Genomic DNA, 6,816 nt, shown 5'->3' on the forward strand with positions numbered 1-6,816 from the left:
TTATTTAGGTACCTAGAGATGTTGATAAGCACCTGGTGAGATTCTGAAAAGCACCTTGAAATGAATGGGACTGCTAGAGATTGGGCCATAGGCAGTCTGGCCTGCTGGTTAAAGCAAGAGTTTGGCCTACTGGTTAGAGCTGGGTTCTGGGTGAGCAGAGTCCAGGAACAAGCCAAGGGTCAGGGCCAGAGGGACAGAAGCCAAATTGCAGAGCTGGAGGGCAATCAGAGTCCTGGGTCATAGGCTCTGCAGAGGCAGGAACTGAAGGGGAACCAGAGCAGGTTAGGAGCAGGGTCTGGAAGCCTGCTGATACAGGGACTGGAATGGCAGGATACACATTGAGCAGCCAGGAAGCTGCAGCTGCTGCTGTGCTTAAAGCCAGCCAGCTGCCCTTCCTGACAAAACAGGTGATGCAATCAACCAGGTAATGTAGTGCAGGCCAGCTATGCTTGTTGGATTGCCAGGAGACTGACTCTGCTGCAGCCCTAATCCCTGACAGTACCTCCCCCACTACCCTCCTCAAAGGCCATGAGGCCTGGTTTCTCTGGGTAGATGCAGTGAAAAGCGAGCAGGAGGTCTAAGTTATGGACGTGTTCTGCAGGTTCCCACAAGCATTCATCAGGGCCATATCCCTTTTAGTCAATTAAGTATTGGAGCCTTCCCTGTAGTCAGCGAGAGTCCAGAATTTGCCAAACCATATATTCTTCCTGACCCTGAATGGTTATTGGTAGGGGCAGGGGAGTGATGCAATATGGGAAGGTATTTTTGGTATGTGGCTTTAACTGGGAGATCTGGAAGATGGGATGGACTTTAAGAGATTCTGGTAACTGTAGCTTGAAGGTTACTATAATAATCCATTTTGTAATCTGAAAGGCTCCCATGTACTGGTGGTCCAGCTTTGCAGATGGGTGAGTAGATCTAAGGTTCTGGGTGGCCAGCCAGACCTTATCCCCTACTGAGAAGCTAGGGGCTGGCCGACAGTGCTGATCAGCATATCATTTGTATGCTGCTTTAACTTCTTCTAACCAGAGTTTAAACTCTTGGTGTATCTGAAGGATGCGAGTGATGAGGTCAGCAATGGTGGTCATTGGAGACTTGGTGGGGAATTTGGGGTGAACGCAAAGATGGAATCCGTAATTAGCGAAAAGAAAAAAAGATGTCTGTTGGATGGAGATGTATGTAGCATTATTGTAGGCAAATTCTGTGGGAGGTAAGCAATCATCCTAATGGTAATTAAGAAAGCCACATAGGTCCTGCTCCAGGACCTGACTGACTTGTTTTGTCTGACTGTTGGTGTTTGGGTGGTAAGTGGTCGAGGAACAGGTGTTGATTCCCAGAGGGCACAGGAAATTACCACCAGAAACAGGAAATGAACTGTGATCCCCAGTCAGACACTATGCTCGTTGGTAACCTGTGGAGGCAAAAGATGTTTTCTTCAAAAGGGCAGGCTTGTCTCTTGGGTGATGGGGAGGCCTCAACATGGTATAAATGCAGCATTTTAGTAAGAAGGTACACTGTGACTAGAATCATGGTGTGTTCTTGGGAGGGCGGCAGTTCCATGATTAAGTCCATGGCTGAGATGGGGTGGGCAAGGGCTGAAGGAGATCCAGGGGTATCATATGGGCCAGGGGGTTCTTCGTACAGGAATAGAGATTGCGGGATCTCACATAAGCTGCTATGGAAGTGCACAGGGCTGGCCACTAGAAGCGCCTAGACATCAGGTCCTAGGTCTTGAATCGTGCAAAGTGGCCTGCCAGAGGAGGGTCATGGCAAATAGTCATAGGATTTGGAGCCTGGTTGTGCCCTCGGGCATGTAGATGCTTCCCTTGCAGTAGAGGATTCCATCATGGAGTGTGAACACCAGGCTGGACTGAATATTGGTATCTTCTAGGGCCCAATGCATTTTAATCATGAATGGATCATTGGGCAGCAGAGACCAGATGGAGGTATTGGTTAGGGACTGTGGTATCAGCAATAAAATTCAAAGGTTTCAGGATCATGCACAGGGTTTCCATGCCAGGCTCACAATACTTGTCCTTTTGGGATAATGCATTCACCTTCCCATTCCTTATTCTCGAGTGGTAGTGATCACAAAATTGAAGTGTGTAAAGGAGACCAGTGGGCATGCCACTGGTTCAAATGCTGGGCTGTCTTCAGGAGTTCCAGGTTCTTGTGATTAGTAAGAACTTGGACCGGGAATTTAGTGCCTTCCAGGAGATGCTGCCACTCCTCGAAAATCACTCTAATGGCCAATAACTCTTTGTCTAAAATGTCATAATTTTGTTCCAGTGGGATACGTTTGCACAAATGGAAGGCAAAAGGGTGAAGCTGACCATCGGAGTCAGCCAAATGGGAGAGGATTGCTCCCCACACAAAGTTTGAAGTATTTTCCCCCACTGTAAATGGTTTGGCTGGGTCTGAGTGGATCAATATGGTGGATGATATGAATGTGATCAAATGAAGTCTGTGCTTCTGGAGACCAGACAAACAAGGCTGTCTTCTGTAGGAGAGTAGTATTAGGGGCAACCACACTGGAGAGCCCCTTGATAAATCACCTATAGAAAATGGCAAAGCCCAGAAAGCATTGTATTCCATGGATGTCTTTTGGCGCTGCCCAATCTGCGATGGCTGCCACTTTATTTGGGTCCATAGCCAGTCCCTTAGGCGAGGTGACATAGCCAAGAAATTCCACTCTGTCCTGGCTGAACTGGCATTTTTCTGGCTTGGCATAGAAGTAGTTCATGTGAAGTCTTTCCAAGGTGCTTCATATATGCTGGTCATGATGTACCTGATTCTCCAAAAACAATAAAGATATCATTAAGGAAATAATGATGAATTGATCCAGCATGTCCTGGAAGATGTCATTAATAAAATGCTGGAAGGTTGATGGGCCATTGCACAGGCTGACAGACATGAAGAGGTATTTAAAGTGGCCAAACTGAGTGTGGAAGGTGGTCTTCCATTCGTCTCCCTCTCACAGATGCACCAGGTTATAGATCCCATACAGATCTAGCTTTGTAAAAATTTGGTGGAGTACAGGTGGTCTAGGAGCTCATGAATGAGAGGGAGTAGATAACAGTTCCAAACAGTCACCTTGCTCGATACTCAGTGATCAGTGCTCGATACTCAGTGATCAAGGACCCATCCTTCTTCTTAACAAAGAAAATTGGCACTCCTGCCAGAGATGTGGCTGGACAGATGAACCAGTTCTGCAGGTTGTCTTGCAGATATGTGAGAAGAGCTTGAAGTTCTGGTTCAGAGAGGGCATATAGAGGCCAAAGGGAATCTCAGCGGTGGTGTGGAGGTCGATAGAACAGTCACACCTTTGTCCATTTTCCCTTCGTCAAAAGCATCAGTGAGGTCCTGATATTTTAGTGATAGCTTGACAGCAGCAGATGGGACAGTGGCAGGCATGTTTAACTGCTGTGAGATCACTTTCTTTGGGTAGGGATTCCTTGGGTTGTGGCATGAGGTGCAGAGAGTACCAATCCTCTTGCTGACTTTTGGGAGACAGGCTTGCCTACAAGTGTCATGTGCACAAAGCCAGGGCAGACTGAGCATAACCGCAGAGTGGTGGGGGGGGCAAAATTAACCCAAACTTGAGAGCTTCCTGATGTCCCTCTAGAGAAACAACTCCTAGGAGAATGGTCTGGTGAGCTACTGGGCCCAAGGATAGGACCAACAGTCAATGGTTTCCACTAGATCTGGAGAGTTTTTGCACAGGGTAGGAATCCCTTGGGCCTTAGTAAAGTCCCAGCTCACAAAATTGTCCAAGGCCCCCAGTCAACTAGAGCTTCCAGGTGAATTTGAGGCCTCATAGAAAACCAGATCTGCAGTGGCAATCAGGTGTGTCGGATGCTGGTTTGCAGTTGCTGTTGTCCTGACACTGGCATGTGGGAGCCAAGAATTTATAAAGGAGGGAACAGACTGGTCCAGCGCAGGTTCCTTTATTGAGGCTGTGGCCTGATGGCTTCCTTACCCAAAGACCAGCCCAGCCTTTGTCAGACATAATGCTGTGAAGTGTCTAGGTCCCGGACAATATAAGCACAGCACCGATGCTTAGCGTCTGTGGTTTTCTGCTTCTAGTACATGCCAGCTGACATGGTCATATTGCCTGGGTTCCAAGTCCTGAAGTGAACTGCGCAGGTGAAGAGTCACAGTCCACGGTTGGCAGTTTTTGGGGTGCTGAGCAATGCTCATGGCACTGCTCCGTCAGGGGGATGTCAAGTCGAATGAACAAATCAATTAGGTCATCCAGACTGGATGGAGGTTCAGCCCACACCAACTCCTCTTTAGTGTCTTCATTCTAGCTGGATAAGGTGACACTGTGCTGCCTTGTTCCATTCAGTGTCCACAGACAGAAGGCAGCACTTGGCTGCATATTTGGCCAGAGGTCGACACCCCTGTCATAGCGCCTGAAGTGTGGTCTTGACAGTTCAGGCGCAGTGAGGGTCAGCAAAGATCAGACATTGCTCGAATAGACTCCTCCAACTGGCCTAGGAGGGGGCTGGACTGTTCCAAGAGGGGAGATGCCCAAGCCAAGGCTTCCCCAGACAATAAACTAACAAAAGCCCAACCCAGGCCTGGTCAGTAGGGAACAAGTGGGGACATAACAAGAACAGGAGCTGGCATTGGTTCAGGAAACCTCTGACTGTTTTATTTTGGGCTGGGAAAGCAGCGCTCCAGCCCACACCACCATTAGAGATAATTCATTCTTTTATAGTCCTTGCCACATATTGTATCCTATACAGATAAAATATAGTTTGCTGATATAAGAAAATAACTACAAGCCATGTGCAAAATAACATAGGTATCAATCTCAGCAGGAGGACAGTGTTATGGATACATTCTTAAGTCTTTGAAACGATTAGTTGCTGCAGTAGTTAATGATAAATCATATGCACCTGACAGATTTTGTATAGTAACTTGCTGGCCAGCTCAAGCTGAGGCCCTGGGCATAAGTGAAGTTAGGACCAAGTACATGTTCACTTCTTCCATACTAGCCTGCTCTTGATCATACTTATCGGCTGTATCATAGCACTGTCTTCTGCAGTTTGAAAAACAACTTTCAAGTGCATAGACATTTTGATATTCCCAGGGAACCATTCTTGCATCAAAATAAGAATACACCTTTAGACTCTTTGGATGAAATTCTTGCCCAATTGAAGTCAACAGCAAATCTCCTCTTGATTTAATGGGGCCAGGATTTCACCCTTGGAGACGAGAGTAATGATAACACTGTGTTCAGGGCTAAGGTAAACATCTTCTGTTATTGATTCATGGGAGCTCGCCAAAATTCCTTTCAGGCTATGATGAATATTTACTCATATAATTCATCCGTTGTGATTATACGTTGCTATGATTCTTAATTGGGATGAATCCCCAGATAGCTTTCAATGGATTATCCATCTGTAGCCAAAATGTTATTGTGGTCATCTTTAAAGGCTTGCCAGTTGCCTTTGGCCTAAATACTACTACTTCAGTATCTGTAAGTGCTCCTTATAGCAAATATGGGGACGGCTGCAGATACTGCTAGGCAGTCTCATCGATTTATCTAAGGCGAAACTAGCCAGACATTAAGTGTGACCACTGTAACATATAAGAAACAAACAGATTCAGTGCCTTCAGTCAATAGTATTAGAAAGGTAAGTGAGTAGCTGGACAGGACCATTTCTCAGAAAGACAAGGTGGGTGAGGTAAAATCTTTTATATTATGTCACCCACAATGTCTCTCTGATATCCTGGGACCAACACGGCTACAACACTACAAAAGACCCTGTATGTAATACCCCACTTGGGGACTCACTAATCCCAGAGTTTGAGGCAAATGCCCCTTTTGCCCAGTATTAATTCAGCCCATTAATATAGATGCTCCTCTGACTAGACAGACTGCTTTGATTACATTGTCCATGCTGCAATGCCCCTGGCAGAGCCACTATGTTGCACCAGAGATTTCAGCATCAGCAAAGCAACTCATTTAAATTTCTGCATTAGCAATTAACTCAGCTTTTAAAGCAACCAGAGACCAATTGCTGAGACCACATCCACTGCTTAATCTTAATGTCTGGAATATCTGAAATTGGAATTTGACAGTAAACCCTCAATGGTACAATAAATCAATGTGTTTTTTTTAACAGCAATTATATTCAAGGTCATGGTGAACTCTTATGTTGCCCCATAGAGTCAACTAGACAGAGGAAAGGTACAGGGCCAAGAACTGAGCCCTTTGGAATAGCAGAAAACATACCTGCAAATCATTATAATTCTTCAGTTTTTAAGGAAAGGAATGGTAAGAGGAAAGACAACAAATCCCTGCCTTTGCCAGAGGAAGTAAGTCACAGCTAACAGCCATATCTGTTTAATATAAACTGGTCATTTATCGTGTCAAAGCCAAAAGAAATATCTAATTGCCACATCCATGATGTTGAGTATGGGTCAGACTACGTCCAAAGCATAATTTGTTACACTAGTTAAAGGGATTCTAGCAGAATGTACTGTTCTCATAAGGAATTAACATTTGTGGGGGAGAGGAGGAGAAATACCAAACAAGAAAAAGAAAAGGTTTATAGTTCATGGTAAAATCTGACGCAGAAAAGCCTTGTCGGGAATGTTATGAACAAACGAGGGATCATTAATATGTCCACGACTGGAAAGCCAATCAACTGGCAGAAAAGAATGTAACAACAACGCGACATAAATGCTGACTGTGGAAATGAAAGGAAAGAAAAATTGGGCAACTGAAAAAGGTCAAGTCCTTTAAAAAAAAAAGAGTCAAGATATGGGGACCACATCCTCAGCCTTGCCAGCGCTCATCTC

The sequence above is a fragment of the Natator depressus genome, chromosome 1, assembly GCF_965152275.1.
Source record: "Natator depressus isolate rNatDep1 chromosome 1, rNatDep2.hap1, whole genome shotgun sequence".
In the NCBI taxonomy this organism is placed as follows: Eukaryota; Metazoa; Chordata; order Testudines; family Cheloniidae; genus Natator; species Natator depressus.